The sequence below is a fragment of the Balearica regulorum genome, chromosome 1, assembly GCF_011004875.1.
Source record: "Balearica regulorum gibbericeps isolate bBalReg1 chromosome 1, bBalReg1.pri, whole genome shotgun sequence".
In the NCBI taxonomy this organism is placed as follows: domain Eukaryota; kingdom Metazoa; phylum Chordata; class Aves; order Gruiformes; family Gruidae; genus Balearica; species Balearica regulorum.
This window is the reverse complement of record NC_046184.1, coordinates 17449196-17469264: the sequence shown is the minus strand read 5'-3', so window position 1 is coordinate 17469264 and position 20069 is coordinate 17449196. Positions and strand designations below refer to the sequence as shown.

At 45.1% G+C, this 20069-nt stretch overlaps 1 protein-coding gene across 8 annotated transcripts in view; it reads left to right on the top strand.

Annotated features, from left to right (window-relative positions):
- CELSR1 (cadherin EGF LAG seven-pass G-type receptor 1) overlaps positions 1–20069 on the top strand; it is a 178432-nt gene that overhangs the window by 12493 nt on the left and 145870 nt on the right. The window lies entirely within an intron of this gene.

Here is a 20069-nt window from a genome sequence, read left to right as displayed (position 1 = left end):
TCCTGCCTGCTGTGGAGTCTGTGGGCTAGATCCAGTTTCAGGGAGAAGCAAAAGCATCTCCCCCCACCAAATGGGCAAAGCAGGGACTATATTATCAGATTTGAGTTTCACAGACATGTTGGCCAGCACCTAGCAGTCTGTCTTTGCTGTTAAATCCCAAGGGGCTGTTAAGTTTGGAAGCAAGTGTACTCAAGTCAATTCTCTGTAGGTGTCATGCTGCTGGAGCACGCATCATGGGTACAAAGAGCTGCTGAATCAGTTGGGTTTGCTCTTTCCTTTCATTAGCTCCAGATCAGACTCCTTGACGCTATTCAAAACTGATGTTACCAAGTCATTGAGTTTATTGGATTGAATGGCACTTTTGAACTTTCCAGGAACCAGCCCAGCCCCTCATTTACTTCTGTGCTTGCAGCGATGTTCATGCCGGGTCTGTTTCTAAAGCAGACCCTGTAACATCCAAGCTGTGATTTTTATTTTTTAAATTCATTTGTTTATTTAGCTGTCTGAATTTAGTTTAAATCATGTAAAAGCTATCCCAAACTAGTGCATTGCTTGTTTTAGCAGTGCGTGATTGCCAGCCTCCAGACACTGCAGGCACAGCTCAGCATGGCTAGGAGGAGGCGTTTGGCACCTTTCACAGCTTAGGTCCAGTCAAGGACCTATATCTGACCATCAAATGCCACAGTGCCTCACTTGGAGGTGCCTGTTCCCTGCAGCGGTATCCTGGTTTAGGCAGTTAAGTGTCCTATAAAGTGGGAGTACTTGAAATACCATCCTGCTACAGCTTGGGCACTTCACTCAGCATAGCGATCAGGACACTTAGTGAGGGCAGAGATGGGCTGGGCTCCAGCTCTTGATCTCAAAGCTCTTACTGTGCTATACATTAAAGAGGAGCCAAGTAAGGTACAGAAGCCGTTGTGGGACTCACATTTCCCATCTCTTTGGTAAGTGCCATAAGCTACGGGGTCATGCTCACACTTGCAGGGCGCCAGAGAGGAGGCTTTCTGGCTCATGTTCGTGTATGCAGACACTTCCGCTTACCTCATGTATGTGGGCAGTCTGGCTCTGACCCTCAGCTGCTGGATTTAGTTTAGGCCATAATAAAAGCTGGCTCGTGAACCATTCAGGCCGTGTCAGGACTAGGTCAGTTCTGGCTGTAGCCAGGGACTCAGCTCTTCCCACCTGGGAACTCAGAGGTAAAATAAACAAGAGCCCCAGGGCTTTCCAAGGAGTACTTTCCTATTGATCAGAGCTGATTAGTTTGTGTTCTGGCTTTAACTATTTGTAAATGGATTTTGCTTTGATGGGGTGGCCCTCAGATGGGTTAAATGGTCAGTTATGGAAGGATTCACAGGCTCAGACTTAAATTACGCTACTAAATATCCAGAGTTCAACCCATCTTCGCCTACTGTTTAATCCTCTTTCTCACTGCAGTTTGCCGTGATGATAGACTTGCTGGTAATTACCAACATGCTGCCGCTTGTCATTTGGATCCTGTGGCTTTTCCCGCAATGCGCTCGCTGACGTTACAGCTAGCCGACGTTGTCCTGACACATACTGTAAAGGTCTCTTGGCAGCAATGACTGGGTTGAACTATCCCATCAGTTGACTCAGTTTCCCTTCTCACGGGGTGTATTTCTGATGTTGGCCTCCTTTTGTTGACACAGTGTAATTTAGCAATGTGTGCTCTGCATGATGAGCTCTCCATCTGGCAGATAATTGCCTGCTAGTTTAAATCCCATCTTAACTTCAATTTCTTGAGATCACGAAACCTGCTGGTGCCTTCTGGTTGGTTTTGCAGGCTGTTTGCAAAAGGATTCATTAGGAGCTAAAGCAACGTGGGCAAACTTCTGTGAGTTTTTTGGAATGTTGGGTAACACAGGTTAACTTTTAGGTCCTGCTTACTAAGCTACCCAACATTATTCTGCACTTGAGTTTGGCAATCTAACATTTGAGTTTATTGACCAAGCTGCTGACAGCAGGCACTGGTTGTTTGCACTGGTGACCTGGTGGATGTTGAAAGCTTATTACACAAAATACGCTGGTGTTCCTCTTTCCTTCTTGCTTATCTTCTTCACTCTCCCTTCACGTTCATTGGATCTGTTTGCCATGTGCTGTTTTGCAGCGAGATGCCACGTCTGCGGAGTTTGCCTGCTGCAAGTTTGTACAGGGCTGCACACAGCGGAGACCTCACAGGGGCTGTGTTTGTAATACTTGCTGTAAATAGTTAGGGTAACCACCAGACATTGATTGACCAACAGCCCTGTGAGATAGCTAGATATGGACGGCGGCACTGGGGACTGACTTTGGGGTTGGGACCTCAGTGGTGCTGGCTGCTGGGTGCAGCTTCCAGAGGTTTTGCAGCTGTGATCCTTTAACCCTCTCCTTGCAGAGGGACTCAGGGGCCATGGCATGAGGTGGTGACAGTCCCATGGAGCTTTTGCTGCCCAGCATGGGCAGTCACAGGTCATAGGGCATGCTGCACACTGAACATTGGTGCTTGTCATCTTTGCAGTCCATGGGAGCAACACCTGTACCCATGAACTGGGAATTTGGCCCAGTTTGGGTATAGACGGTGACTGTATTTTTTTCCTGTCCCTTGTGACAAGTTGCAGTTGCCTTTACTGGCTGGTTCCTTTGTGCCTCAGCTCCCTTATGGCTCAGCTAATAGTGATGTCTGGGACTTTATTCAGCTTTAAGAGACTTTAAACTAAGAAATTCCTATTTACTACTGACAGCATTGATGGACATGACTGATTAATGGCAATAAAATCTGGTGAGAACTGAGAGACAAGGACATTTTTTCTATTGTATGCAGTGAACTTGTTTGTTTTGTATGAATGAATTTTACGAACTTTTGTACGATCTGCTTCTAAAATACATCCCTTGCCAAATGGTTAGGAATTTCTTAAGCTGAGATGACTGATTCACTCCTTGGCTCAGCCAACATGCATCAGGCTGCGCTGAAGCTGAGGTGCTGAGACGATCAGATAAAATTCTTCACACCACCAGTGGCAGTTGAGCATCCATCCCCCTTTTTTTTTCCTTGAGGTGGTATCAGTGACTCCCTGGGTTTTTGCTCTGAGTCTCCTTGATCAGACTTTAGCTGTCAAAAGATCCCATTACTCTTTTCAAGGCCTAAAGGGAAAGTAAAGTGACAACTTTGATGGTCAATTTGAAAGCTTTCTCAGACTGGAAAGAATCCCATGGGGTAAACAACTTTACTCACACTCTACACATCCCATACTGATCTTATAGGATGATGTTTTACTGGCTTAGTGCTGCAAAAAGGTGGGATATTGTGCATTTTCAGGTATTTAAATGAACTTATTTAAATGGCTTATGATAATAAAAGACTAATTAAATATTATTCCTGTGCTGAAACTGAATTTTAAAGAAATCAGTCTGAGATTTCAGCAGTTGTGAAATTCACAGTGTTGTTCTTTGCACTGTAGAGCCTTTGTGCTTACTGCTGTAGTCATATTACATGACATTGCCTAATACCCGGCAAGGCGTATTCTTGGCTCCTTCAGCAGGTCAGGCTATCTCAGGGTCACTGAATCCCTCCATGTACTCAGCAGAGAGCTCAGCCTCATGATTTTACAGCCACACGTCTACGTTTGCATTTCCAGTGCTTTTTTCTTTTTGCAGTAGTTTCCCTTTTACGGTACGGTGAATATTAAAAGGGCTCTGACTAGTTTTGTGACCAGTGTCATCCCTCCCTGCTTCCCACTCCTGGTAGTCAGCAGCTAACTTGCTGGTGGTTTGTCCTTGGGACAGGTTTTTTGTTCCATCCTCGTGGTGCGGTGGGAGAGGCCGATGGGCGTAGGCACCTTGCAGAGATGCTCAGGTCCTGGGGCAGGGGCTCAAGCTTGCAGCTGAGAGCTGGTCCTCTAGCAAATGAGATGTTGATCCATTAGACCTTCAGGATAATTTAATCACTTTTGGAAAGCACAGTAGTTAATAATCCCTCACTAAGAAAACGCCACTGCTTCTGTTCCTTATTAGACATCTTAATTGATTTCTTTTCCATTACTATTCTTAGGCATTTCATAGCATTTAATTATCTCTACAATAATTTGTGAGTTATGAAATCTCTTGGAACAGGTTAGCCTCAGAGTGATGGCGTTTCAGCACCTCCTGCATTTCCTTTGGTTGGATCTTGTGTTGCTGCTTGTTTAGAGGCAATGCTGCTGCTTCCCTGAGGAAAGCAATATATTGTTACCTGGGTGTGATGTGGCAGGACCACGCTGCCATCTCTTTGGAGACAGGCCCTCCACCTGCTTAGGTAGTATTTGAAATGCTTAGCAAATACTGGGATGGAAAATTATTCCATTTTCTGAAGTTACAATATTTGGGTGACTTTTCTCATTGAGCCATTGTCTGCCTGTTTGAGTTGGTTCAGAAGGATGGAAGCAACAGACCAGCTGAAAAATGCGTTGATGCATGGGGCTTTCACCACAGAGGTTTGTTAAGCACGACAGATTTATTGAAGAAGGTGAGGTATTCAGTGCTGTTGTACAAGGAATATCTCATCTCTGTACTATTCTGATAGTTCATAGTCAAGAAAAGTTAATTTATATTGTAAAGAGGACAAGTTGGGGAACAGAATTTGTTTCACTGGAGGTATCATTTATGGTAGAACAGTGCATCTTTCATATTGCAAAATGAAAACCAAAGAGGACTATGATTGCTGCCTACTTCTCTGAAGTACTTATGGAAAACAAAGTTAAGAGCAAGGCAGTTTAAAGGAAAAAAATCTGTAAGTGACTCACTCTCAGTATACTTTAGGTGGAATGTTAGAAGGCAGTTTGAAACCTTCAGGGAAGCAACTTTCTGGAACAACCTCTCTGTGAAGGCATCCAGACAAGTGTAGCTGGGTTTAAGATCCTGGGCTGCATCAAAAGAAGCGTGATCTGCAGGTTGAGGGAGGTGATTCTGCCCCTCTACTCCGCTCTCATGAGACCCCACCCGGAGTACTGCGTCCAGCTCTGGGGTCCCCGGTACAAGACAGACATGGAGCTGTTGGAATGAGTCCAGAGGAGGCCATGAAGATGATCAGGGGGCTGGAGCACCTCTCCTATGAAGACAGGCTGAGAGAGTTGGGCTTGTTCAGCCTAGAGAAGAGAAGGCTCTGGGGAGACCTTAGAGCAGCCTTCCAGTACCTGAAGGGGCCTACAAGAAAGCTGGAGAGGGACTGTTTACAAAGGTATGTGGTGATAGGACAAGGGGGATTGGTCTTGAGTTGAAGGAGGGTAGGTTTATATTAGATATTAGGAAGAAATTCTTCCCTGTGAGGGTGGTGAGGCACTGGCACAGGTTGCCCAGAGAAGCTGTGGATGCCCCCTCCCTGGAAGTGCTGAAGGCCAGGTTGGATGGGTCTTTGGTCAACCTGGTGTAGTGGAGGGTGTCCCTGCCCATGGCAGGTGGGTGGGACTAGATGATCTTTAAGGTCGCTTATAAATATCTTAAAGTGTGGATGTCTAGAGGAAGGGGCCAGACTCTTCTCAATGGTGCCCAGCAACAGGATGAGGGGCAATGGGCACAAACTGGAATACAGGAAGTTCCATCTGAACATGAGAAAAATCTTTACTCTGAGGGTGACCAAGCACTGGAACAGGTTGCCAAGAGATGTGGTGGAGTCTCCTTCTCTGGAGATATTCAAAACCCACCTGGACGTGATCCTGTACAACCTGCTCTAGGTGATCCTGATTTAGCAGGGGGGTTGGACTAGATGATCTCCAGAGGTCCCTTCCAACCCCAACCAATCTGTGATTCAGTCCTATCCAACCCAGATTATTCTATGATCTATGAAGCTTGATAAATTAATGAACGCTTGATAGTTTATTAGTATTATGTATATATACACAGCACACTTGCTTGAGAAGTTTCCTTGAATAGAAAATTGAACTTGTTGGTGGGAAAATTATTTCCCATTCTCTTTTTGCTGCAGAAATTAAACATGCATATTAGCAAATTGTAAATGCATTAGCCCTTTGAACTGCCTGAGCTTGTGTAAGTTGTTGTGTGTTGGTAACAGCATTGCAATCTTCTCCTAAACTTGGTATCAAAGAAGATAAAGAATCCACAAGGCAGCGTGGTTCAGCAGATGAATGAATGGGGCTGGAAGTTATTCACAAATGTCATAGGCTGCAAGTTGCAGCAAATCTGAGCCAATCTTGCTTCTGGCTGTGACAGTCCTTCACTTCCAGCACCTGTATGACCTTGTAACTGGGCTGTTTCCATGCACCAAGTTGCTAAAAAGCCAACCTGCCATTAAAAAACCCAGAACAAACTTCTGACTTAACATGAAAAAACAGCTCAGTCTATCAAATGAGTATCAGAGACAGTGCAAGGGAGGATGAAAGTTGATAAAAAGCCAAACTACCGATAAAAACAAGCAAAAAAAAAGGCCTGACTTAGGGTGAAGACACAGTTCAATGCAAGGAGGAGAGGGACTGTGGCAGCCGGCCCTTAGATTAGCTTAGGGCTACTGTGCATTTGCAACCAAAGCCTGAAGAAAAATACTCATTTTTGTTGGGTTTTTTAGGTAGGATTTTTATTACCTTGTGCAAGAACAGTTCAGCACATGGTTGGACAGGTACCAGGGATGGTGTAAAAGAGGAGGCAGTAATTAGGTGGGTTTAGGCTCTGCCGTTGGCTTGGGGGGTTCTCTGCTGCTGCTTCTTGAAGGACATTATATATGTTTGCTTATGCTTGTGTTTTGTTCCTTCTGGAAGGTAGAAAGTCTCTAGAAAGTCCTTTCACATATGAGAAGGTTATGCCATCCCTCCCTTAGACCTGTGTGACCACACTGACTAAAACTAAGGGGAGAATTTGTTCCAGTGCTCTGTGCGCAATACTCAGCACCTAACCCACGTAGGCAAGTGTGTGAGCTCTCACCACTCTCTTCTGGGGGTACAAAACTCCCAGATTTCATTTGTATGAAGTTCTGCCACCTAGAAGTTCTACAGCTTGAACCTACCACAGATTTTGTGATGCAAAACGCAGCTGCATTGTGCTAACATCAAAACCATAGGAGATTCAGTAGACACGTTTAAAAACACCTGTCTTGGAAACACACAGAGCACAAGAAAATATTGTAATAAATGAATGCAAAAATAAACAACTGAATAATTTTAGTTCTTCAGTCCCTGTAGATTGCTGCCTTTCTATGTTTGTTAATAGAAAAAAAACTTAAGAAATTTTCTGGTAGTACAGATTTTGCACTGAGAAAGTGTATGTATTTATGAGCTCTGGCTCAGTTCTTCGAATTATCTAGGCACTACTGTAACCGACAAGTGAATGCTGATAGCCCTGTTAATATTTCAAGGACTCTTTGCAACTATAGGGGAGCAGTCGGTAACTATCACGTTCCTTTGCATTGCAGGACAGGTTTTTTATTTGCTATCTTAATGGTGTTATATACATACAGTTTTTTCAAGCTCTGTTCACCTTGTCTCGCAGCAGCTCCTTGGCAAGCAGCCTTATGAACTCTTTAAGATGGTTCTTACTCACAGCAGCTGGGCTCATTGCCTGCCCTGGTGTGGCTGGGATTTGGATTGCAAATTCCTGATCTGAACAAAGAGGGAGAATAGAAAAGGCTGGTCTCTGGCCTCTCTCGCACTATAGGAAACCTTGCTGGTTTCAGAGGGTTGTACTCATAACTCTAGCTACACTTAAAACAACCAAAAACTTCTATCTTTGCAAAGATGGGTGCAGCCCCACCAGTAGGCATGTGGTAGAGGAGGGAAGAGAGAAGGGGCTCCAGAGAGGCTGCTGGATTTTGGGCATCATCTTATCTAGAGCTACTTCAAGCCTTGTCCACAATTGTTCCCTTTTTCTCTTTCCCCCTACTTTGTCTCCTCAGAACCGCAGGGCTGGAAATCAGGGTTTTTAGAAAAGACAGAGGCTAGGAAAAAAAACCTGGACGGAGACAAACTGTGCGTGCAGGGTGTTCCCAGATGCGTTCCCTCACCGTGCTCGTCGGCTGCACCCAAAGGCCTTACAATCTGAGAGGCAGCTTGCTGTAATTGCTTTCACGAGACAGTATCAACTGGGTAGGATTTGGCCTGTACTGGCTTGTGTTTGGTGAGGAGCTGAGGAGATGAGTCAAACTAAACAGGGTGACTCATCAGAATCAGGCATGGAATGGTTTGTGTGTATAAAAATGCTCAGAGTTGGGAAATGGGCTGTCACGGTCCTGAAATCATTATCTCCCTTTGGTTTGCTGCTCTTCGGAGCTGCTGAAGACGACCTGTAAAGTCTGTGTGAGCCATAGTCAGAGCAAAAGGTGGCTGTGCTTGGCTGATACTGAATTCCCCAGGGACTCCGGGCAGCAACACTCACGTTATTGCGAGGCAGCCACCGAGACTAAACTTGTGTCCTTGCACCTGGGGTTCCCTTTTTGTCATCTCCATCATCGAAGGTGACCAAAAAAGCACTCAGATCACTCATTTGTGTGGAAACCTGTACAGAGGACTTGGTACAGTAGGTAGCGCTGGGCTAAGCGACCTGCAATTATTCATCGGTTTGGTTTAGCAAGTGTGGTAATTGCTTCCCCGAAGCCAGGCTTGTGTAGTGCAAGGAGGAAAGCTGCTTTCATGTCTCCTGAGCTGTGTTTTGATTTGAAACCATCCTCCCTCTTACTCTTCTCTCAGGTGTCCTTGTGTTAAAGATATTCACCGCATGCTGAGATCTCCACCTCTCTTGTGGCATAAAGTCACAGGTCTTCGTATTAATGGACTCAGAGGAGCTAGGTGGAGGCAGAGAGAGCATGGCCAGATGGAACCAGGATTACCCTGCTCCTCACTCTGGGATTTGTCAGAAGAAATCCAGTCAGGGACGCTTTCCTCCTGCACAAGAAACCCTCCTTAAGAGGTGAATTGGAAGGTAGACCCAGCTGCAAAGCCCTGGGAGGAGAACCTGGTTTCATCTGCAGATGGCAGGTCTTGCGGACGCAGAGACGGTGTGGCGGCCGGGAGCTGCCGCGGGGGCCCGGAGGCTGCACTCGGTGGGAAGGAGCCGAGGGCCTCCTTCACACTGATTGCTGCAGACAGGAACAGTCTCTCATAAAATGTTTTCTTGAATATAATATGCAGAAAACCAGCCTCTGGGAAAAGCTGGTGCTCCCTGCAGAAGTATTTTGGGTGTATCCAGCTCTGTGAGTTAACAATTTCTGTGAGGCACAACACACCCTTTTTGGATGTGTTTGTTAGTCAAAAAGTACACTTACTTCCTTTTGTTTCAGGAGAAGTGAGTCTGAAGGAGAGGCAGGTAAACAGTGAAAGAGGATCTCCCGGCACGGCTCATTTTAGGGCTAGGAGGCCGCATGGGGACTGGGATTTAGCTGGGCTGCCTGATTCAGCACCATGTGTAGGTAATTAAGGTATACCCTCCAATTAGCCTAAGTGGCCCTTTTATTGATGTGCGAGATCAATGAGCCCAACTGCCATACAGATAGCAGAAAATAGTCTGGATGATTTTAACCACTGTTTTGCATGTTTAAGTAATTTAAAGTTAGAAAAGACCTGCCCTGCTAATGTTTACAGAAGCTCATTAAGCAAGGCAGGGATGCTTGCCTGCCCCGAAGGCTAAATGGCAGAGCCTGGCTGGGCCGGCACGGCTCCCTCTGCTCCGTCCCATCCCGGTATGGCCAGGATCCCTCCCTGCAAGGGAGGCAGCTTGGCAGGGTGCTACAGCACCAGCCGAAAACCGCACCAGGTCCAGTACTGATGCTGCTGCAGGTGGTTGTATGTGGCGCCTTGTTTAATTTACTACCATAAGCATCACCTCTCAGACCTGCTAAATTATATGAGGCCAAAGGGGTGTCTAAGCCCTAGCCCCACTCTAGCTCAGCCTAGTAACAAATACTAAGGAAAGAGTATGAGAAACAGGACAAGCGCAGACTGGTCCTTCCCTTCTTGCACTGTCCCAGCTCCCGCCAGGCAGAAGTTTAGGGCTTTTGGGGCTACAGGCTTCCCCTGGTACATGGTGTTGACTTGCTGTGGGGCGAGTCAGTGCCACAATCCATGGCCCCCTCATCTCTCAATTTGTTTAATCCCTTATTGAGGTTTCTGCTTTCTCCAATGCCTGATCACAGTCCCCACCGTTCAGATGCACGCACTTGCAGAAATTGTTTTCTGTTAAAACATGTTGCTTGATCATTTCACTGGGCGATCTTTAGTTCTTATGTTATGAGGAACAGGGATTAATTGTTCTTTGTTCCCCTTCTTGTTGTGATTTTATATTTCCTTGTCATGCCTCCCCTTAGCTGTCTGTCTTGCCATTCTACAGGGAGTGCTCCTAGTCTTGCACTGTGAAGATGACTTCTTCAGATGTGCCTTACTTGCCCAGGAGGGTGTAAACAAAAGCATCCCACTGTAAATGGGTGTATTTATGCCCAAACCATTTCCAGGGAAAGGGCAAATTACAGAGGTGGTAACTGTCTGTAATGTTCTCAGATGCATTGAACTTCATTTTTTTTCTGCAAAATTTTTACTGTGTTTACATCATTCTTTAAAACTCCTTTGCAAAACTTGCAAAGCTTTGGCTATGGAAACACCCATCCCTGGATGGCTGCTGTTGGTGGCTGCTGGCTACTCTGAAAAGCAGCGGGGTGCCCCATCTAGTTTTTTGTTCCTCTCTTTGCTCATCCCTCTAACTGGGGTGTTTTGGATACAGCTAATACCCATTTCAATACACAGCTATATTGCCTCCCCACTCATGTTAGAGCAAAGCTTAGTCATATATTTCAGAGAAGAATAAAGAACCAGGTGCAGCAAATGTATTTTTACATTTTCATTTGTATTTGTTGGCAGCCTTTTAGTCTGCAGATTGCCAACAAAAACGCGCGCAAGAGAGCTGTGCCGAGCAGGGTTTGCTTTCCTCTCCGTGCTGCAGGTGATGCAGGGTAGCTGTGACCTGGGCTGGGTTTCTTGTCAAAATTAAGATGTTTGTCCTGAGATGTTTGACTTTTGATTCTGTTCGGGCCCGTTTCAAGGTAATTGCTGGTTGTGGAAACAACAAGAAGGGGAGGGCAGGAGATAGCCGTGACTTCAGGGTCTCTGCTCACCTTAAGCTAGCGTGTGCGTATCACAGCAGCTGAGCTGACCCCTGCGCTGGAGGCTGTGCTGAGTACAGGGACCATCGTGGCTCCCTCATCCCTAGGGGAAGAGCTCAACTCAAGCTAGACATTTCACCCCGTTTGCTGGTTTGTTTATTTATTTGTTTATATATATGGATACTTTTGCTATTATAACCACATTAATTGTGAGTACATCTGAACCTGATACTTTCATTGCTATCAGAATTGCCTTTCAATCGCTAAGGAAAACCCTTGTATTTTCCTTTAACAATTAATGCTGCCATACTGGTTGGGATTTTGCTTTGAGGTGGGACAGGTACGGCTGCCTGGTTTCTTCGACCCCTTGCTGAGCCCTTTGTGGTAGAAAGACCAAGGTGAGTGTACGTGGCCAGAGTTTTTTGCTAGAGCTCTTTCCACTAAAATCAGAACATGCTGAATTTATTTACTAAGCCAAAATCAGTTCAGGAAAGAGTTCTGTAGGCTTCAAAAAAAGACCAAAGTAGTGAGAATATTATCTAGATAGTACAAGGAGTTCAGGGCTTTGGGAGCCTTGTGGTGCTGGGGAGAGGCTTTTCATGGGGCCCTGTCACTAGCCCATTGGAGAACAGCTTTACCCAAAATGGGAGCTCAGAGCATGCCTTGAGACTACCAATGTTGGATGCATTTTATTTTTAGGTGTTAGGTTTAAATTTGTCTCTATTTACTGGTTTAAAAAAAGACAAAAAATGAAAACCAGAAAATCTTAAGCAACATGGTTCAAAGGACAACAACAGGAGAGTGTTTGCTGTTTTTCTTGTGTTTATGTTTGCAGAGCATAAGGTCTTGGTCTTGGTCCCATTTTGGATTATAAATTACTATAATAAAATGAAAAAAAGCCAGCAACTCAGCTTTGCCTTGCACACGAGTATGATGGAGCATTTGCTTTATTTAATTTTTTAAAGTTTTCTGTATGTGTTTTTGACTCCACTTTTAGTAGGTGAGACTTAACCAGAATCTTACTGGTGGTGTCTTGGTCACAGATGATTGAGCAGGGAATTATTAACCCAGCATAAGAGCTAACATGAGGATTACTGGAAAATTCCTGTCTGTGTCAGCTTTAAGTGAACTGTGTTACTGCAAAAGCGGTGGAAAGTTCAAATTGCTTGAGATCATGCCAAAGGACTGTCAGTGGTCTTTTGTTAGACCCTGACCACCTCAGGCAGGGCTCACAAAGACAGCCTATTTTGTTTAAACTGAGCAGTGCTAGCTCTATGCTCCAGAATTACAGCCTAGCTACCTTCCCCTACATCAGTGTCTGGGATATGAAAACTGATTATCAGTGTCTCTCCAAAAGCCTCCAGGAGGGAATCATAGAATGGTTTGGGTTGGAAGGGACCTTAAAGATCATCTAGTTCCAACCCCTGCCATGGGCAGGGACACCCTCCTAGGGATGGGGGAACCTGGCAGTGATGTGACTCAGGTCTTTCCAGCTGTAATGGGAACTTACTGCAAAGCTCCTGTAGCCTTGTGGACTACCTCCATCTTTACCTGAATCATAAAACTTGGTTTTGACCCAATACTGCTGGCTGACCCCTCCACATGGCTGACACCTGGGTCATTGGTGCTGAATTGGACATCTCTGCTGATGTTGAGCACTGCCAGGTTGATGTATCATTGAAATAGAGCAATACTCTGGACCTTGGAGAGTCCAGATGAGGCATTGTGTCTTTTCTTAAGCAATGCAAAGCTGTGATGAAGACATCTGCAAGGCCCCTTGCTTGAGGTCTGGGGAACAGGTCTCCATGGCCACCAGTTCCCTCTTCACTGTTGCTGAGAGGTGCCCTCTCCATTGCGCATTCCTCCTCTGAACAGCCCGTGTTGCTCTGGGGGATCTCAGATATTGCACTGCTGTAGTTCCTGTGGAGCAGAAGAGCCTGAAATGTCATCAGTTGCACTGAGAAACAGGTCTTCTGTGCATTGTGGCCAAACCTTTCTTATCAAATCGAACTGGAGTTGGGAGGCTGGACAACCCCTGTTTCTCATATTGTCAGAAAATATGTCCTCGATGCCAATATCTGCAACATCTGGATTTTAGGTCATTTCAGGAAGAGCATGCCAAGGTTGCCAAACCCTTGGAGAGGGAGGAAGTGGTGATAATCAGCAGAACCAGGAACTGTTCTTCACTGTCAGCTCCTGGAGAGGTTGAGATCACCTTCCAAGAAACTGGAGGATATTGAAACCTGTTATACTGTTGTACCTTGAGATGGGAAACGTTTAAGTGGTGCCTGCAAGAGGCCGGTTACAGGGCAGAGCACTGGGGACCAGAGGAGTTGCCGTCATTTCCCCAGTTGCTCACGTGTACCAAATCTGTATGATGCCAGTGGCTGCCCTGAGTATGTGACCACAGCTTTCCCATCTGTTGCTGGAGGATGCCAAGAGGTCCAGCTGGAGAGTTGCACGCCCTTGTTGCCAGTGGAGCATGGTGCTCTGTGGGTAGAGTATCCTGACACAAGTCTCCAAACATGAACACATTTTGTTGAAATAACCTGATCAGTGGCACTATGCCAGCAAAATTCGGGACTTTCGACTTCTCTTGCCTTTTCACCTCTTTTCTAGATTGATTTACCTGCATCTTCAACTTTAGCTTGGGAGGTGTTGCCTTCTGGGCTGATGTTTTTCCATCATTGTCAGCAGATCAGTGGGGCTGTGCCTGCCTTTCTGCACCTGTGCCTCCGTTGACTTTGATGAATGCCCAAGTTTGTCACTGTTCAAACTACTCCCAGCTTGGCCAGCATGCGTCCTGGAGGACTAGACAAGGACCAGCCTTTGTCTTAGCTGAGAGACAATGTCATCTATGTACAGAAGCTATAGATAGCCCAGGGCTAAATGTATGCTCGCATAGTTCTGCTGCCCTCAGAGCAGGAGGCTGCATTTCAGGAAAGGAATCTGTCGCTCTCATAATTCAGCATCGCCAGTCCTTCCCTGTCGGCATGTCCTGCCTTCTCCTGCGGGTCCTCACCAAAGGGCCTTTTTGCTCCATCTGGGGGGCTGTTGACACACAGCCTTAACTGGGTGTCGTGTCTTGAAGTGGGATCTGGCTGCCAGTCCCTTTACTGATGTAATTTTTCTGACAAAGCTTATTTTCATTAGGCAAATGTATAGGCATTCATAAACTTGTAGAAAAATTCCTCAGATCCCTTGCTGAACGCTTTGAAGCTTAGTTTCCTTTTGTCTGATAGTAGCATGGCAGAGATGCAAATATTGCCAGTTACTTGGTGGTTTATGTACTCTGAGAGGTCTATAAATATCCTTATATTGCAACATTTTTCATGCTTACTGTGTGTCTGTATGTGACCATATCCCAGTATATCACTGCAACTATTTTTGAGGTCAAAATATATTGAGAGATCCACTATTCTTCTGATATTTTAACCTGTAAATAGTGGCAGTAGCACGGAGACAAGATCTTGTATTAGTTTGACCCTTTTAATCGCTTTCTGAAGCAACAGGTCCTAGTGAGAGCCACAGGCACAGATATGCAGGTTTATGTGGATCCTTCCAGAACCAAAGGGATTTCCCCAACCCCTTTATTTGTTGTGGTTTTTATTGTAACATCTCTTTTTCTTACAACACTTGTGCTGCTTCTAGAAGAGAAGGTTCAGTGCAGTGGTTGTACTCTTAGCAAGTCAAAGTGCATTGCTGCAGGAGTACATTCTACTCAGGCACATCTTACATAAAATTACCTCCTTTCTTTTAACTACTGTATATTTTATACCACTGTATTGTTATTGTATAACATCGAAACCCTCTTTTTTATGTGCATACCTACACGTGTGAAGAACACCACTGCGTAAAAGCGAACAGTTCTTGCAACACGTTGTTACGGCTGCCAATGCAGGCGGTTGGTTGAGTGCGTGTATAGCCTTTCCATTCCTCAGATTCAATAGCAACAGCTGCTAGGGCTTTTGTGCCGGCTACGATTGCAAAACCATTCTCTGCCTGTTTCTTCCCATGCCGATCTGCCACCCCTGCAACAGGCTGCCTGTGAGCTCTGGGTAGTGAGACCGTTTTTACAGGGTGAGGCTCCAAAATCCTCGTTTTGCACTCCAGCATCTACCACTGATTTACTGTTTTAGCTGTGCCATTTAACCTGTGTTAATTTATTTCCCTTTGAAATTAGTAACAGGTCAGAAATCGGAGTAGAAAATGAGCTTGCTAGGACCTGGGTGGGTGGAAAGGTTCAATGAATGGAAAACCGGGCAGCCACATGGCTGCAAACCCTCCCGCGGGAATGCAAAGCCTGTACGGGGCTGCACTAACGTGCCTCTAAATTGACACCAGGTTGGGACTGTGCTGTGAATATTGAAGAGTCTCTTTTATGGTATTCACCATGAGGTAATTCTTACAGAATAACATCAAATCACTGATGAAAGGGAAACTCTCTATTTGCTTATTCTAGATAGAAATGGCAATAGAGTACAAGAAGTGCTCTGTAAATATGAGTCAAAAGAAATGGTTGCATATGATTTTGTTGATGGAGATGTGGCAAAGGCTTAGCAGATAAAGACTGACAAATGTTAAAGAATCTTTAGTGCAGATTGAAATAAAACGCAGATTTGGAGAGGGTACCTCAAATTCTTCTTATCTGTCCCTGTACAGTGCATCTTTATGGGTTTGCAAACTCCCCAAGTGCCAAAACTGTTAGACCCCAGAACACCCATGTTTTACACAAACAGTGCTTATGGCAGATTGTTGGGGTTTTTTTCTTATTCTCTGTATTGTTTTTTCCTTTTACAGCAGCAATCTTTTGGCCAGCAATAATGCGAAATTCCCAGTTATTTTTGAAAGCTGATGTTTGCCAAAACGGTAACCTCATAGATTATCTTCTTGTCAGTAAGGCTTTTAACCACAGTTTTGGCAGAGCCTTGAAACATGCCCTTTCTCAGAAAAGAGTTGTCTGGGCTAGAAAAGCATTGGCATTAAAAAGAGGTTGTCATAGTGATTGAAACCTCCTCACAGACATTCCTCAGGAAAAGTAGGCTGCAAGATGCACCTTTGTAGTCCCTTTTTTAAGTAAGGGACCCTTTAAATTGAAGAGCCTATTTCATTGTCTAAATGCAGATTTCTGTCACTTGTAAAACAATAGGAATCTGGAGTGCTGTTTGTGTATCAATGCTTATTTTAATTACTTTCTACAAGAAATGGCTCAATGGGAGTTAAGTTCCAATTTCTTGCTATTGCAAGGCTCCAAGTTTTTTAGTTCTAAATCAGGATCACAGCTTGGTTCCCTGTATTAATAGGAAAAGATTCAAGGAAGACACTCAAACTGCGCCCTGAATGACTCTGAGTAGGCTTGAAAAGCACAGCCTGGGAAATCTGTCCTTGTAGATGTTTGGTCTTTCGCCTGAAAAGACCTAAAAAAGGTCAGGACTTCACTGTTATCTCCTGAGCAGACAGATCCACATGGATGACCCATGTGTTTGGGTCTGGGCAGAACTGTGTGTAGATAAAAAAAGAGAGAATTCAGAATATAAACAAATAATTTTATACTAAATTGAGAAATATAGCATTTAATCAGTATGGTTTTTATATAGAGATGTAATTATTCATTTGAATCAGTGTTATATCTGTGTTATATTTCTGTTTAGCAAAATAAAATGAGGAACGACATGTTGCTAGGATAGAGTCTTCACTATAAAGTGAAGCGAAATACTTGCTGGATAATCTAGGAAAAGATTGGAAGAGAACTAAGCTAGGAATGAAATATGCATGGGGATGGGATGAAGTTGTAGAAGTCCACTGGCAGTTACCTCTTTCAGTGCTTGGAGTCGCTGGATGTGCCTTATTCCGTACACTTACTTTCAATTCTTTCATAACACACGCACACACAAGCAATGTTAATTAGATGAAAACTAAATTTGTGGCTAGCCCAGAGCCATCTGTTAGAAACCCACTTTTTTTTACCTGGCTGCCAGACAAGAAAGGTCTAATCCTGAGACATTTGGAGATGGTGGCAGAATGAGAGGTGTTGATGTGAGCTGCACTGGATTTCAATGCCTACTCCTGCAACAAAATTAACCCCAAATTCCAATCCTGTTGGGATTAAAGGAAGAGACAAAGAAAGAGACCTTTGGGAAGATCTTGTTATTTCTGGAAGTACCCAAGGCCCCGCTGGGAACGAGGCCTAATGAGAACCTATTATTGTTCCTATTGTTCTCTCTGAAGTCAAAGGGACTTCTGCAATCGACTTGAAAGGAGCAGGACCTGGGAGCCATTTATTTTACTTTCATCCCCTTAGTGAGAGTTCATCAGTTCTAAAATAGTGACTTCAGGGTCTGTGGGTATGGGAAAATCCATCTGAGTGAGAATCAGGGGCTTGTTTTTTATATTGCATCAGGGTTTCCAGGGAACTAAGTGAAGCTGAAGTGCAGTTTAAATCTGGTTCACATGTATGTGCATTACCATTTTAGTTCAGATCACAGCCATGCTTTTGAAGCAGACCTGCTGATCATTCCCGCTTACTCCACTTTGATGTGCATCGTGGAGTGGCCTGGGAGCACATGAACTGTGCTCCTCCCAGATGAAACTAGTCAGAGGATGCTCTGTAACCTCTGTCTGACAGTCCTCAGGACTGAACCAGGGTAGGTGAGACCAGGAACCCCTGAAATGCTTACAGAGAGGTTGTCAGCCCCCACTCCTTCACCCTACAGATCCTACTGCACTGCCATGTCTACATCGTGCGTCTGTGCTGCCACGGCAGCCTGGAAGGGAACATGTGTTCGACCCTGGGTTTCCCAGTTGTCCATCCTTGCCTGGGTGTCAGGTTATAGCCTGGAGCAAGTCTTGCAGGGTCTCATGGGGTGAGGAAAACCCACAGGAGGGTAACTGAGCTCGCAAGACCTTAGATAGCTAGAGACGGGATTTGTCGTTTCAGCACACAGCGGTGCTCACACAGCATCTACCTTCTCTTGCCTGGGGATGCTGCAGCAGGGTTACTGTTTTCATACAAAGTTTTTCCTTTTGGATAAGCAGCTGATTTTAAATACTTAAGAAATATTCCTGGACTAATTGGAATACAGTTGGTATTAGATTTTTTTTAAAGCAGGACAACACGGTCAGACCTGGAGTTACACTTGGCAAAGTGGCTAAAGGTGAACTGTGGTTGAAACATGCTACAATTAATTTTTTGTCTGCCCTTTCTTCTTGAAAGCCCCGAAGTTAAGAAGGATGAAAATCTGGATCCAATTCAGAGTTTTGTGGCTGAAGTTCCTCTTACATTTTATTCTCCACGTGAGAAATTGCTGTAAATGCTAATTCAAAAATCCTTTAGGAAGAATAATAAAGGCATTGGGAGAAATTTATTTTAGTATTTACTTTATGGTGACTCCTACCAGCTACAGATGTCTCTCCAGCTGCAGTTTCAGCTTGGTGACTTTCCTAGTCCACCTTGCCCGGGGTTTGTTTTGTGCTGCAGCCTTTCATCCCTCGTTCCCAGCCCAGCTGGCGTTAGGGACCTGGCAGGAGCGCTGGGCGTGCGCCTTTGTCCCCGAGTTACTCATCAACTGGAGGGGCCGGCGGGGCACCCGGTTACTGTGGTTACCGGCGGCATCGTGCTCCACTTGTAAATGCAATCTTTGACTGTAGCCACCGCTCCGGAGGAATTTTCACAGCTCCCAGAGAAGACAAAACTCCGGGAGTCGGGATGTAAAAGGTTATCTGATACAAGGCGGATGAAGCGCGGGCTTGTTCTCCAAGAAAGCAAATCCCTCTGCCTCGCAACGAGGGAAACGTTGGAAGGTTTTTAAGTTTCAGGCATATTCCCTTCCATCTATGGTCTTGTTAAATTTGTTTTCTCTAGCTCTGGTACAAGGGTCGTGCATGGTGGTAGGGGTTTGGTCGTTGGCCATTTGCAGAGATATAAGGTCACTCAAAATTGTTCTTGTGCTTGTGTGTTTGCAGCAAGAAAATTTTAATGAGTCTTTCATCGGTAGTAGCCAGATCATATCTGCTCTGAGGTATCACTCATCTGGCCCCAGCAGAATTAATGCATTGAATGCCCTGAGCTAGAGGCCAAACATACAGAAAGTAAGCTTGAGACTCTGTCCGCGTAGTCACGGCAACAAAACCACAGCTGAACAGTAAATTTCTCCAGGATCTCACAATAAATGTGTTTCCGCCTGAAAGGTTGCAGTCACCTGTCTGCGGGAGAGTGTTCTCAGTCAGGACTTTTTAAATTTTGTTCCTATCTACTGCAAAAAGATATGTCACTGGATAACAGAAATCAAGGCCAGATCACTGGAGACATGATAATATTGCTTCGTTTACCGTTGTACTTTGTCTTACATTCACTGTTACATTATTTTAATGACTTTGTTTTTCAGAGGATTTTGTATCCATAGACCCTATGTATCGCATTGTTACAAATTACTTAAAACATTTAGTTCCAAGTGTGGGTTTAAAGGGGGAAGGGGCTGGTGCTCCCCAGCACCGCTCTGGCAGAAGAGCAAATGCAAGGGGTGTAAGTACTGAGATTGCCCCCCCTTGCCGGGACTCTGCCCCCCTCCTACCCACTTCAGACACTCACTCCAAGCTCTGCTTAGGATTTTGGGAGCTGTCCTTGCTTCTTATCACTCCTAGTATGTCCCCAGAGCTCAGGTCTTCACTGCCTTTATTCTTTCGGTGCTTACAGGGAAAATATGCTGGCACCTATGCAGTTAATGAAAACACCTAAGAAATTATTGTCTGCCTGAGTTTAAAATCTAGGTGATGGCTTTGAGCAGATCCTCAGCCCTTACAGTGGGAAGATGGCAGCTCACTGCCGACAGTGGAGGTCCTGCCCTTGGGTCAGAGGAGGAGAAGGGGCAATAGTGGAGCGCTGTGTTGGCTCCTGATCCTGGGAAGGGAGTGAGCAGCCGGTCCATTTTGGATGGTGTCAGGAACAAAACCATGGGAGTGACTGCAGTTAAACCTGTATCCCATTTTTTTCTGAGTTCCGTCTTTGCTT